At 37.3% G+C, this 14560-nt stretch overlaps 1 protein-coding gene across 2 annotated transcripts in view; it reads right to left on the minus strand.

Moving 5' to 3' along the window:
- The window catches only part of TLK1 (tousled like kinase 1), a 139118-nt gene that overhangs the window by 84195 nt on the left and 40363 nt on the right, over positions 1-14560 (minus strand). The window lies entirely within an intron of this gene.

The raw sequence follows: 14560 nt of genomic DNA on the forward strand, positions 1-14560 counted from the left end.
TGGTCCACAGTTTGAAAAATACCCTGTTCTCCCAGAATAACCTCCTTATTCTAGGCTTATTTAGAATTCTGTTAGTTATTTTGTTTATATATACCTCATCTGACTATATATTAAACTGGGAAGGATTGTATTGTTGTCACATCTCTGGAGATTTCTTGCAGTTGCTAATTTTCAGTTTCCACAGGGTAGTGGAACATGCACACATGTAACAAACAGACCACAGAGATTAACACCTATTTTTAAACAATCACCTTAAGAAGTAAAAAAAAAAAAAGCACCCTCATGTAATTGCTAGTATGAAGACTGAAGCACCACAAATTCTTGCTGAAGTTCAATTAAACTTTTATCCATCTCTTCTAATTTACTACCGAGAAAAAAGCTAGAATTCACATAAATGAGTACTTCTCAAAGGGAACAAGGAGGGTATTGTGCAGAATACAGAATCATTTGGAGCACATTTTTAAACTACACCAGCCCTTTTCTACATACCTTGACATTCCTCTCCCAGAGGTTAAGAACTATTCCTAAAGACCTTATATTTTAAAATCCCCTTTCTTACCCTTCATCCTCACCTGTATAGAGGACAGCATGGAGAGAAGTCATGTTTCAACATTTAATTTGGATCCCCCTACCTGAATACAGGAAACCCTGATGACTTAGTGGTTAAGAGTTTGCCTACTAACCAAAAGACTGGCAGTCTGAATTGACCAGGCGCTCCTTGGAAACCCTAGGGGGCAGTTCTACTCCATCCTATAGGGTTGCTATGAGTCGGAATCGACTCCATGGCACAGGTTTGCTTTTTGGCTACCTGAATATAAGGAGCTCTGGTGGCACAGTGGTTAAGACATATGACTGCTAACCAAAAAAGGATGGCAGTTCAAATCCACCAGCCACTCTCTGGAAACTCTACGGGGCAGTTCTACTCTGTCTTACAGGGTCGCTATGAGTAGGAATTGACTCAGTGCCAATGGTTCTTTTTTGGGGGGGGGGGGTAGGGGGGAGATGTGAGGGGTTTTACCGAATATAAAGGCTCCCTGGTGGCACAGTGGTTAAGACCTCAGCTGCTAACTAACCAAAAGGTCAGCAGTTTGAATCCACCAGCCATTCCTTAGAAACCCTATGGGGTACTCCGTCCTATACAGTCACTATGAGTGGGCACTGACTCAACAGCAACAGGTTTGGTGTCACGGTGGTTAAATCCTTGGCTGCTAACAGAAATGTCTGCAGATCAAACCCACCAGCCACTCTGCGGGAGAAAAATGGGCAGTCTCTCCTACAGCCTTGGAGACCACAGCTACCACAGCCTTCACTAGACTGAGTCCAGCACAACTAGATGGTACCCGGCTACCACCACTGACTGCTCTGACAGGGATCATAATAGAGGGTCCCAGACAGAGCTGGAGAAAAATGTAGAACAAAATTCTAACTCACAAAAAAAGACCAGACTTACTAGCCTGACAGAGACTGGAGAAACCCTGAGAGTATGGTTCCTGGACACCCTCTTAGCTCAGTAATGAAGTTACTTCTGAGGCTCACCCTTCAGCCAAAGATTAGACAGGCCCATAAAACGAAATGAGACTAAATGGGCACGCCAGCCCAGGGGCAAGGACTCGAAGGCAGGAGGGGACAGGAAAGCTGATGACTGGGAACCCAAGGTCTAGAAGGGAGAGTGTTGACATGTCGTGGGGTTGGTAACCAATGTCACAAAACAGTATGTGTACTGTTTAATGAGAACCTAGTTTGTTCTGTAAACCTTCATCTAAAGTATAGTAATTAAAATAATAATAATAAAAAAGATTACAGCCTTGGAAACCCTATGAGGCAGTTCTACTCTGTCCTATAGGATCAGTATGAGTCAGAATCAACTCCACAACAATGGGTACCTGAATACATCTTTTCCTGTCCACTCTTCCTCCTTTCATCTCAGCAGCAGCATTAGTTGCCGCTGAGTTGATTCCAACTCCTGGCGATCATATAGGACAGGGAAGAACTGCCCAAAGGGTATCCAAGGAGCAGACGGTGGATTTGAACTGCTGACCTTTTGGTTAGCAGCCTTAGCTCTTAACCACTGTACCAACAGGGCTCCCTTTCATCTCAGAGGAGGAGAGGAAGAGGTAATTTCCTCTACAAAGCTAAAACATTCAATTTTTGCCTTTGAGCCAATTCCTTCTTGATATCCCATCTCACTGCTGCATTTTTTTTTTTTTTTGCATTCAATCGCTTGCTTCCTTCTGACCTCTTTATAGGTATTTTAAAACACACTTTAGTTTGAATTTCATGCTGTTAATATTATCGTTCCTGTTTTAATCCTTAAGTTACTGATTCATAACCACATCTTCTTTAGATCCATGGAATCTGGTTTCCATTATAAGTATACTCCTGACAAATGTGTTTTCAAATATCATCAATATTTTCTTTTTTGTAATCCTGCTATTACATCAGACACTGTGTACTATATCCTTCAAGGGAATTAAAAAAAAAAAAAATCTCTCTACCCTTGGCTTTTGTAATACACAGTTCTAGCTTTTCACAATTCAACCATACCTTTTCTATTTCCCCTTCTCTCTTACCTATAAATTTCCCCCAACAGTCAATCGGAGGCCCTCTGTTCCCTTTTCATACACTATCTGGTTTCAAAATTGATGATTCTCAATTTCAGCACCTATTATATGCCAAGTCAGCCAAGTCTTACATCTGGCAGCAGAAGTAAAACAGTAACAAGACAGACGTGATTCCTGGCCTCAAAGAGCTTATAACCCAGTGAGGTTTTGCCGCCTCTGTTCTCTTTTCATACACTATCTGGTTTCAAAATTGATGATTCTCAATTTCAGCACCTATTATATGCCAAGTCAGCCAAGTCTTACATCTGGCAGCGGAAGTAAAACAGTAACAAGACAGACGTGATTCCTGGCCTCAAAGAGCTTATAACCCAGTGAGGTTTTGCTGTATAATAAACTTACCAATTTTTCCCTGGCACAGGATCATTTGAAAATATTACATCACATTTTAAAAATATGTGCAAGTGAGATACTTTAAGAAAACAAAGGCCATGCAAATTTGTATTTTTATAATGCCCTACATGACCTCACTGCCGCTACCCTCAAATCATTAAATCCACAGGAGTACGTATCTTCACCAGTTCAATAAAATTTAAGAATGATACCTAGACAGATAACACTTGTTACTTATAAACTCTCAGAGACTTGACAGTAGAAAGCAGAACAGCAGAGTAAATACACTGTCACATCTTAGAAAGATTTTGCATTAATGGCTGCATTAAAAAAAAAAAAACAAAAAAACCACCACTGCCCTCAAGTAGATTCCAACTCATAGCATCCCTACAGGACAGAGAACTGCCCAATAGGGTTTCCAATGCTGTAATCATTTCAGGAGCAGACTATCACTTCTTTCTTCTGTGGACAGTGGGTTCAAACCACCGACCTTTTGGTTAGCAACAGAGCACTTTAACCACTGTGCCACCAGGGCTCCCATGATTCCATTTACCATGCTTAAATTCTGACTTGCTTCTATTTTAGACAAGCAGTTATTGTTGTTGTTAGGTGCCCTCTAGTCAGTTTCAACTCATAGCGACCCTATGTACATCAGGACGAAACACTGTTCCGTCCTGCACCATCATCATAACCATTGCTATGTTTGAGCCCGTCACTGCAGCCACTCTGTCAATCTTCTCACTGAGGGTCTTCCTCTCTTTCATTGACACTCTACTTCACCAAGCATGATGTCCTTCTCCATGGACTGGTCCCCCTGATAACACATCTAAAATACATGAGATGAAGTCTAGCCATCCTCACTTCTAAAGAGCATTCTGGCTGTACTTCTTCTAAAACAAATCTGTTCATTCTTATGGCAGTCCATGGTAAATTCAACATTCTTTGCCAGCACCACAATTAAAGGCATCAATTCTTCATCGGTCTTCCTTATTCACTGGCCAGTTTTCACATGTATATGAAGCTACTGAAAATACCTTAGCCTGAATCAGGCACACTTTAGTCCTCAAAGCAACATCTTCACTTTTTAACACTTTAAAGAGGTCTTTAACAGCTCATCTGCCCAATGCAATACCTCATTTGACTTCTTGACTGCTGCTTCCATGGATGTTGACTGTGGATCCAAGTAAAATGAAATCCTTGACAAACTGCAATCTTTTCTCCTTTTATCATGTTGCTGCTCATTGGTCCAGTTTCAAGGATTTTTGTTTTACGGTAAGGTGTAATCCATACTGAGGGCTGTAGTCTTTGATCTTCATCAGTAAGTGCTTCGACTCCTCTTCACTTTCCGCAAGCAAGATCGTGTCATCAGCATATTGCAAGTTGTTAATGAGTCTTCCTCTAATCCTGATGCCCCATTCTTCTTCATATGGTCTGAATTCTCAGATTATTTGTTCAGCATACAGATTGAATAAGTATGGTGTAAAAAAATTTTTTCTTTTTTTTAAAGGATACAACCCTGATGCACACCTTTCTGGATTTTAAACCACACAGTATCCCCTTGTTCTGTTCAAACAATTGCCTCTTGTTCTATGTACAGGTTCTGCATGAGGACAACTAAGTGTTCTAGAGTTCCCGTTCTTTGCAATGTTATCCATAATTTGTTATGATCCACACAGTCAAATGCCTTTGCAGAGTTAATAAAACACAGGTAAACATCTTTCTGGTACTCTTCACTTTCAGCCACGATCCACCTGACATCAGCAATGATATCCCTTGTTCCATGTTCTCTCCTAAATCCTGCTTGAATTCCTGATAGTTCCCTGTCAGCAAAATGTTACTTGCATTGATATTAATGATACTGTTCAATAATTTCCACATTGTTACATCACTTCTCTTTAAAATGGGGACAAACATGGATCTCTTCCAGGTATTTGGGCCAGGTAGCTGTCTTTCAGATTTCTTGGCTTAGACAAGTGAGTGCTTCCAGTGTTCCATCTGTTAGTTGAAACATTTCAATTGATATTCTGTCAATTCTTGGAGCCTTGTTTTTTGCCAATGCCTTCAGTGCACCCGGGATTTCTTCCTTCAATACCACAGGATCTTGATTATATGCTATCTCCTGAAATGGCTGAATGTCGACTTTTTGGTACAGTGACTCTGTGTATTCCTTTCATCTTCTTTTGATGTTTCCTGTGTCATTCAGTATTTTGTCCATAGAATCCTTCAGTGTTGCAACTCAAGGCTTGAATTTTTTTCTTCAGCTCTTTCAGCTTGAGAAATCCTGGGCAAGTTCTTCACTTTTGGTTTGCTAACTCCAGGTCTTTGCGCATTTCATTATATTTTACTTTGTCTTCTTGAGCCACCCTTTGAAATCTTCTGTTCAGCTCTTTTACGTCATTGTTTCTTCCATTTGCTTTAGCTATTCTACATTCAAGAGCAAGTTTCAGAGTCTATTCTGACATCCATTTTGGTCTTTCTTTCCTGTCTTTTCAATGACCATTTGCTTTCTTCACGTATGATGTCCTTGATGTCATTTCACAACTCATCCAGTCTTCTGTCATTAGTGTTCCATGCCTCAATCTATTCTTGAGATGGTCTCTAGATTCACATGGGGTATATTCAAGGTTGTACCTTGGCCCTTGTGGACTTGTTTTAATTTTCTTCAGCTTCAACTTGAACTTGCATATGATCAGTTGATGGTCTGTTCCACAGTCGGCTCCTGGCCTTGTTCAGACTGATGATATTGAGCTTCTCCATCACCTCTTTCACAGATGTACAGGATTTGATTCCTACATATTCCATCCAGCGAGGTACATGTGTATAGTTGCCTTGCTGTTTATGTTGTTCAAGAAGGTATTTGCAATGGGTAAGTTCTTGGTCTTGCAAAATTCTATCATGTAATCTCTAGCATTGTTTTTATCACCAAGACCATATTTTCCAACTACTGATCTTTCTTTGTTTTCAACTTTCACATTCCAATCACCAGTAATGATCAACACATCCTGATTGCATGTTTGATCAATTTCAGACAAGTGAAGTTGGTAAAAATCTTTAATTTCTTCATCTTTGGCATTAGTGGTTGGTGTGTAAATCGAATAATAGTTGTATTCAGTAGAAGACAGTAGTATTTAAAGCAGGGATTCTGAAACCACACTAAACCTAGTCTCACTAGCTGTGTGATCTTGGGCAAGTTACTTAACCTCTCTTCGTTCCCGCTTCTGTATTTGTAAATGGGGAGCAAAAATAATAGTGCTTATGCCACAGATCTTTGTTTTGAGTTTATATAGAGTGTGCTTAGAAGAGTGCCAGGAATAGAGAAAGTACTGCAAGTATCTGCTATTATTAGCCAAAACTCTCTACCTTCTCAAATTTGATCTTCACAGAACCCTTGCATAATAAAATAGAAGTGGCTCCAAGAAGTCACCTTGGAGCTGTCATTAAAATTTAAGTAGCCAGGTGGGAACTAAAACTGACCAAGCATCATGGTGTAACTCATTTCTTCTTGTCCCATCATCATTCCAAACTCAGTATATCTCAAACCAAACACAAGTTTCATTGTCTTAATCTAACTATGCCCCCAAATAGACTACTTTCTACGTTCTGTCACTAGAACTATCTTTCCACATACATACACACACAAAATGAAAATGAACAAAACAAAATGGTTTTACTGACAAATTTTACTAAATATTTAAGGAAGCGACAGTATCAATTCTATGCAATCTACTCGAAAAATAGAAAAGGAGGAAACACTTCCAAATTCATTTTATGAGGTCCACATCACTCCTAAACCAAAACCAGATGAAGAAATTACAAGAAAATTATAGACCAATACTGCCCTCATGAACAAAGACTTCAAAATTCTCAATAAAATATTAACAAATCAAAAGTACAATATAAAAAAAGGATAATACATCACAACTGAGTTTATCCTGGAAATGGAAAGCTGCTTCAAGATTTGAAAATCAATCAGTGTAATTCACCTTGTTAACAAACTAAAAAAAAAAAAGAAAAAAAAAAAACCCATGGTAATTCAATACATGAAGAAAAAAACATTTGACAAAATTCAACACCTATGCAGGATAAGTCTCAGCAAACCAGAAAAAAGAAGGTGACTTTCTCAACATGATAACGGGCATCTATGAAAAACCTAAAAGCAAAATCATAAAACCGAAGTTAACATAAACAGCATAAAACCAAAACTGAATGTCTTTCCCTTAGATTTAGAACAAGGCAAGGATGTCCTCCCCCTCACCATCCCTATTCAACATCTTGTAAGAGGTTCTAGCGAGTGCAAGAAGGCAAGAAATAAAAGGCATACAGACTGGAAAGGAAGAAATCAAAAGCTCACTTACTCACAGTCAACATGATTGTCTATACAGAAAATTCAAAAAATCCTATAAAAAAGTTCCTGAAACTAATAAGAGATTTTAGTAAGGTTGTAAGATAAAAGGTCAATATACAGTCATGCACCAGGTAACGTCTGTGGTCCCGTAAGGTTGTAACAGAGTTCAGACAACCTGATCAGAGAATGGGACGTAGCGTATGTAGCAGCTTCCCGTGTGCAACATGCGTATCTTATAATAAAAACAACTCCTGTGAAATCTCCTCTGAAATACAACCCAAGTATTTCTGCTTATCCCTCTGCTGCCACCCCACCTCAGTCTGCCATGACCATTCCCCAGGACTAATCAATCCAGCAGCCTCCTCCCTCGCCTAGGCCACCCAGCTGCCCTGAAGAGTCTCTGAGCTGTTTAAAAACTCAAATCAGAACACGCCATTCTCACTTCCCCTCTCTAACACCCTACAAAACTTCCCATTGTCCTTCAAATAAAATCTAAGCATTTTACCTTGATTACAGGGTCCTACCTATGGTGTTTGCACAACATCTAGATCACATAATGTCCTATTTCATAGAACGAATCGTGAACATTAAGCAACACATGACTGTATAACAATCAACTGTATTTTTATACACTAGCACTGAATAACTGATAATCAAAAAAATTTTTTTGAAATGCCATGTACAGTAATCCCAAGAAGAAAAGAAGAAGATGAGGAAAAGAAGGAAGAGGACGATTGGGGGGATGGGGGGAACACTTGGCTGTAAATTTAACAAAATATATACAGGATCTGTATGCTAAAAATTACAAAACACTGATAAAAAATTTTAAGAGATGTAAATAAATGAAGAGGGATACCAGGCCCATGAATTAGAAGACTTGGTATTGTTAATATGGCATTTCTCCTGAAATTTACCTATAGATTCTATCAAGTACCAATCAAACTCTCAGCAGGGTTTTTTTTTTTTTTTTTGGAGGGAAGGAGATGTTAACAAGGTTGATTCTAAAAATCACAAGCAAATGATAACAAAAGGTATTAAGAAAACATTCTGCATCCCACTTTGGTGAGTAGCATCTGGGATCTTAAACGCTAGTAAGAGGCCACCTAAGATCTATCAATTGGTCTCAAACTACCTGGAGCAAGGGAGAATGAAGAACACCAAGGATACAAGGTCATTATGAGCCCAAGAGACAGAAAGGGCAACATAAGCCAGAGACTACATGAGCCTAAAACCAGAAGAGCTAGATGGTGCCTGGCTATAACCGATTTCTGCTCTGACAGGGAATACAACAGAGAATCCGCGACTGAGCAGGAGAACAGTGGGATGCAGACCTGAAATTCCAGTAAAAAGACCAGACTTACTGGTCTGACTGAGACTAGAAGGACCCCTGGACTTTCTGTTAGCCCAAGACTGGAACCATTCCCAAACCCAACTCTTCAGGGAGGGATTGGACTGGACTGTAGGATAGACAATGATACTGGTGAGGAGTGAGCTCCCTGGCTCAAGCAGACACATGAGATTATATCGGCAGCTCCTGTCTGGACGGGAGATGGAATGCTGAGGGGAACAGGAGCTGGGTGAATGGACACAGGGAATACAGCGTGGAAAGGAAGAGTGTGTTATCTCATTAGGGGGACAGCAGCAAGATGTATATAAGGTCTCATTAGGGGGACATAGCAAGGTGTATATAAGTTTTTATATGAGAGGCTGACTTGATTTATAACTTTCATTTAAAGCACAATAAAATAAAAAATTCTAAAATAAATTACAAACAAATATAGAATAGCCAAAATGATGTTGAGAAAGAAGAGCATAGTTACGGGACAATAATCAAAACAAGCCAAAGGACAGACATATAGATTAAGGAAACAAAAAAATACAGAAACAGAGCCACATATTTATGATCAACAGATTTTAACAAAAGTGAAAGGGCAACTCAATGAAGATTCAACCAATGATGCTACACATGCATGTGAAAACAAATCTCAGCCTATACCTCACTGTACGTCACTGCATACAAATAATTAAGTCAAAATGGATCACAGACTTAAATGTAAGAGCTAAAACTATAAAATCTCCGAGAAAAATAAATATAGGAGAAAATACACTGAACCTGGGTTTGACAAAGATTTGTTAAACAGGACACACACACAAAAAAGGCAATTGGTTTAGGTTTTTTGGTATAAAGGGGAAAAAATCAATAAACTGGACTTCATAAAAATTTGAAAATTTTGCAGGTTCAAAAGACACACAAAGATTAAAAGGCAAGCAAGAGATTGGGAGAAAGTATTTGCAAAATGTATGTGCTATACAGTATGCCCATTCTGGCTTGATAACTGATCGACAGCACACTGGAACTTATCAGGGAGGATAAGACCATCAAGTCCTACTTTGACCTGGACCAGCTAACAATACTGTGGTGTGTTTTGTCTCCCATTGTTTTTGTTTCTCATATGTATAGCTTCCTCTAGGACCTCGACCCTCCCCTATGAAGTCCCAGAGGAAGCTACGCACTCAAGAAAAATCTTTAAAAATGAGCTTCTAACTGAAAACTCTTCCTAGGGGACCCAACCTACCTTGATCCCTAACACCTTCTAAAAAGTTTTTATAACATTTTAAAGAAGTAATATATGCAAGAATCCCTGATATAATTCCTGGCACATACAGATGATTAGCAACTGTTAGTACCCCTGTCTAAAATCTAACCTTGACTACCAGAGTCTTGATATTCAAAATGCAGTTCATGGATAAGCAGTATCAGTATCACCAGGATACTCATCAGAAATGGAAAATCCTGGGTTCCACCCCAGATCTACCAAATCAGAATCTGCATATTAATAAGATTCCCACACCAGATCTACCAAATCAGAATCTGCATATTAGTAAGATTCCCAGGGAATTACTAGGTACATTAATGTTTGAGAAGCACTGCTGAAGAGAAGGGGTCAGCAAACTTTTTCTGTAAAGGACCAGATCATAAGTATTTAGTCTTTGCAGATCAACAGGTAAAATCATTTATTTACTTATTTTATGTAGGTATTTATATAATAAGACCAAGAACATTTTGACAAACTTTTTATTGACAAATTAAAAACATAATAACTGAGTGCAATTTTTAAAAATACAGGTCTACTAGTAAGGAGAATGGAATTCTTTCGAGGAGGGATAACATTATCTTTAATTGGGTTTCCGATCATCAAAATTGACTGAAATGTTCATCTGTCAATGCTGATCTATAATTGAGTGTTTATGTATTTCATCTCTGAAGCCTTTTCACAGAGATAGGCACTACCAAATACTGATAACAATCCACAAGCATATGACTTTAATTAGTCATATTCATTACTTGGAAAGCAGCTACAGAATTTGATTAGATCCTTCTCTTGATATTTGCCTTTTAGCATGTCATCACATTGCAGATGAATCCCCTTCAATTCAAGGTTAGGTGGAAGTTCCTCAACTGGACAATTAAATGGATTTTGAAATGTATCAGACATAGCACTTGCATCAATGTCTGAAAAATTATGCTGGGACTGTAGTTTGAGCTTGGAAAATACATCCATGCCAATTTGTGTGGGAATGAGGAGCTCACTGCTTTGACGGCACGAAGTGTGTATAAACCCGCTTCATATTACCTGTGATTCCAACATTAATTGTCACCGAAAATGATTTTACTGAAGCCTAAGTTTCATACGTAAGCACAGTTTTGCCTTGTAATTTTAAATTAAATTCATTAAGAAACATCGTCAAATCTACAAAAAAAAGCTAATTTCCAAAACCAATCATTGTTTGGTAACAGCGGTGCTTTTTGTTCAGAAAAATTTCAATCTTTGCCCTAAGCTCCAAAAATTGCAATAAAGCTTTACCACTGCTAAGCCAGACAGGATGGTCAGCTTCAAGTTCTACCAAAGATTCACGCAGCTGATGATGGTTAAGTCCATGACAGTGAGTGAAAGTTGCCTTGACAGTACTGATTCAATAACACATGATGGAGTCAAAGATTTTATGGTTGGACCATACAATAAAATGTACAATATAATAAGCATACCCACAATGACTAACCATAGACTTTGAACATCTTACATTTTTACAAGCTTTTTAAATTTGTCCAACCAAGCCTAAGCCTTTTTCTGTACCACACATATTTTTACCACCATGAATTATAACACATCTTAGCAGATTCCACTTCATGTTACCCTTAGTGTTTTCTCAACTCTGAAAATATTCTCACTTGTAGCTGTTCCACAGACTAATTTTTCAGTCACTTCAAACTTAGCATTGACTCTTCAAATAAACAACTGAGTAGTATCAATAACATCTGCTGACTCATCAAGAGCCCAGGAAAACTACTCAAACTCATTTGCCTTGTTTTTTAAGTTGACTTCTGATGTTGTTTCCAACGTCCTCAAGTCTTAAATCAACTGTTCTTACCAAAAGGCTAACAGTTTTAAAAAAGTTTATTTTCTCTAGACATATTTCCTTGACTGCTGCAAATAAACACCATTTAATGAACTCACCATTAGTAACTGGCTTTCCGTGCCTGGCCAACAAATGAACCATTTAATACCTTATTTTGGTAACAGCCTCATTTTCATTTATTATTTTTATGAAGAAATGAAGCTGTGGTAAGTTACTCCACTTTAAAGTTTCTAACTGTTCCGTTGCTTTTCTCAGAGTTGGGAATATAGTGATGAGTACTCAATGTATATCGCATTCCTTACCAGCTACAGTGTCACTACATAATGAGCACATTATTTTGCTATCTAATTCAATAACAAAATAATCCACACTCTACTGTGCCGCAAAAGCATGCTATTCAAAATCTACGTTTTTCCTTTTGTTTTGACATGATGGATATACATTGGTAATGACAAAATTAAAATAAAATGTTGCAGACTGGCAATTCACGTGGTACTCAAAATACTGTCAAGTTATAACTGCAGCACTAAAATCTGTAGTGAACCAAAGCAGCAGTATAAAGTGGTAAGAATGCTATATACGGTCTTTGTCACAACTACTCAGATCTGTTGTTCTAGCACAAAAGCAGCTGTGTTCCAATAAAACTTTATTTATGAACACTGAAATTTAAATTTCACATGCCACAAAATTATTCTTTTCATTTTTTAACCACCTAAAAATATAAAAAACATTCTAAACTCACAAGCCATGCAAAAATAGTTTGCCAACTTGTGTTCTAGAGGGCACATTTCAAATACTTCAATCTTTTATGGAATCAAACTGTCATTTCTGACACCCAAAATTAAGTCCTCAATTGCAAGAAGTGAAATTTTCTGCAGAAAAAGCAATTTTGCCATAATCCATCATGCAGTAAATGCTTATAGTTTTCAAAGAGAAACTGTAAATGTCACTATAAACGCTATATCATTAATAAGGATATCCCATCTCCTAGTTATGCTGCTATGCTACTATTTTTGCTGAAGTGTTTCCTAACACGTACAACAATAAATCAAAAACTACACATAAAATATTTAACAGGGGATGTTACTGTCCAAATTAAAGTCAATCACATAATCCTATGCTATGAAGAAAGATTTCAGGAAACCAGAAAATAATAGTTTGCCCCATTAGAGCAGTTTGTCATGCCCCCTTCTAATAAACATCTCTTCCTCCCTCTTACACACATACACTTTCTCTCTCAATAAGTCTTAGCTATTATACAAGTATGGCCTCCTAAGGCGGCAAATGTAAAAGGATGCATCTATCTGGATATTTTATTAGTTCTGGTTAGACAATATAAGTTCAGAGTTATACCACTTTGTTTAAAAAAATTTTTTTTCATCATACCATTTTTTAATTACTGTAAGTCTTCATCTTCCTTGATAGCCAAAACAAAATCAAAACACCTAGAATGTATGTTTTCAAATTGTTAATACCAGTTGCCAAAAAGTCAAAGTTTGCTCACTAAAACCTTTCCACTAATAGTAGATTCAACTGCTGTTCAGCCATCACCTCACATCTTCAAATTAAAAACTTAAATCTGAAATATTTTAATTCACTCCAGATTTCAACTGATACTTTTCTTACGATATCTAATAAGCTGATACGTACAGAACATTTAAGGTTTTTCTTCTATCAATTCTTTTCATATTACACCTTGTAAGGCAGAGAACGCTTTCATCAAAAATGGAAACACTATGAAAAAGTTAGGATTATTTCAATAAAATGTCATTAAATCATTCCTTCTCAATGGTTTTTAATGTACTTGAAAGTACAGAAAAGAAAAAGAATTCAAGAAGTCTATACTGTTTACACTTGCCTCTCGTTTTTAAATATCCATTTAAACATGGTTAATAAATCAAAAACCTATTTTCACTGACAGTATTTTATATGATATCTTTATTAACAAAATTTATCCTTTTCAATGACTACATTCCATCAGTTGTCCTACAGTTTGATTCCCTATTTTAAAACCAAATATTCTAATTTTCTGACACTTAAATAAACATCTTAGGCGAGCTATTACAAAACTTGCCCAATTTATTTTCTAACAACTTCCTCCCCCATAAAATTACTAAAAACATCTCCTACATTTTCTTCTAATGATTTTAGATATTGATACTTAGAATTTTAATCCATTTTTTGTTTGTATACATCCAGAATTTTTCTCCCCAAAAATTTCACACAATGAGAATGAAAAACTTCTCACTAACCTAACCTTTCCCCACTGATTTGAAATCTCTCTCTGGTCATACACACATGCGTCTGTTTCTGTGCTTTATTCTGTTTCATGAAACCATTTATTTCTGAGTTGTACATCTATCCATCTGTCTACACATGCAAATACACATGTGCTGTACATATATACATAACCATACTCACACACACGTCCCAAATATTTCACCATGAAGGACTAGAAAAGTAAATCACAGGCAATCAGGTCCCTGAATCCAGTCAACATGTTCAATTTTCCAAGTATGTGGTAAAGAGAAGACAGGTCTGATCTAGAATCACTCTAAGTCAGATTAATACTTTACCTTATCTTTAAGATGCTGGTCGTTTTGAACACTTTTTTATAACCTTTACAGCAAAAGACTCAGATATACTGAGACCAAATTACTGATATAAGAAGATGCAACTTCTAACAGAGGCAGAGCATAAAGAGTTCTGGCTTATGGTTCTCTCTACTGTCACAGCCTTAGAGGATGAGAATAATTTAATTTCCATTTTATTCTTATTAATAAAGAATAAAGTCTAACAGCTAATTTTTCTTTCATCAAAAATAAACACAGATAGACAGGGTTAA

The sequence above is a fragment of the Elephas maximus genome, chromosome 6 (assembly GCF_024166365.1).
Source record: "Elephas maximus indicus isolate mEleMax1 chromosome 6, mEleMax1 primary haplotype, whole genome shotgun sequence".
NCBI lineage: Eukaryota > Metazoa > Chordata > Mammalia > Proboscidea > Elephantidae > Elephas > Elephas maximus.